The sequence below is a fragment of the Schistocerca piceifrons genome, chromosome 5 (genome assembly GCF_021461385.2).
Source record: "Schistocerca piceifrons isolate TAMUIC-IGC-003096 chromosome 5, iqSchPice1.1, whole genome shotgun sequence".
In the NCBI taxonomy this organism is placed as follows: Eukaryota; Metazoa; Arthropoda; class Insecta; order Orthoptera; family Acrididae; genus Schistocerca; species Schistocerca piceifrons.
In genome coordinates this window covers 406,033,926-406,034,817 of record NC_060142.1, presented here as the reverse complement: position 1 = coordinate 406,034,817, position 892 = coordinate 406,033,926, and positions in this window count along the sequence as shown.

Here is an 892-nt window from a genome sequence, read left to right as displayed (position 1 = left end):
TACCGTCAACTGAAGGGATGTGACGAGCTTCAATTTCTCCCGCTTTTAAATACGAAACAACGTCTACTGATGGTTCCGATCGGTCTTCACTCCGTTGCGAGTGACACGAAATGACTCTGAGCACTATGGGACTTAACATCTGAGGTCATCAATCCCCAAGAACTTAGATCTAACTAACCTAAGGACATCACACACACCCCCGCCCGAGGCAGGATTCGAACCTGCGACCGTAGCGGTCGCGCAGTTCCAGACTGAAGCGCCTAGAACCGCTCGGCCACACCGGCTGACACGAAATTGCTAAAAAAATGTTCAAATGTGTGTGAAATCTTAAGGGATTTAATTGCTAAGGTCATCAGTCCCTAGAAATTTCTAAAACAGCTCTTTGTATATGAAGTCAAGCTCTTGGAGTGCGACAGCTGTTCCTTCAGTAAGTAAAGAAACGAAAGGCTTGCCATCAGCTTTTCTGACGGAAGACAAAATTCTGCGTGAACTGGAGGTTTTTGTTGACAATGACAATGAAAATGATGATAACGACGATTCAGATGATGAACCTGACTTTGTGCAAACTTCAATTATTCCCTTTCTTTTTATTTCATAAAACTTTTGGCCGAGCGGTTCTAGGCGCTTCAGTCTGGAACCGCGCGACCGCTACGGTCGCAGGTCCGAATCCTGCCTCGGGCATGGATGTGTGTGATGTCCTTAGGTTAGCTAGGTTTAAGTAGTCCTAGAGGACTGATGACCTGAGATGTTAAGTCCCATAGTGCTCAGAGCCATTTGAACCATAAAACTTTCTTTGAAACGATGCGTTCTTTTCTGATGTTTCTTCATTCTCTGAATCATGACACACTTTTTAATTTATACAGGAAAACAAGAAAGACTGGAAGAAAAGACA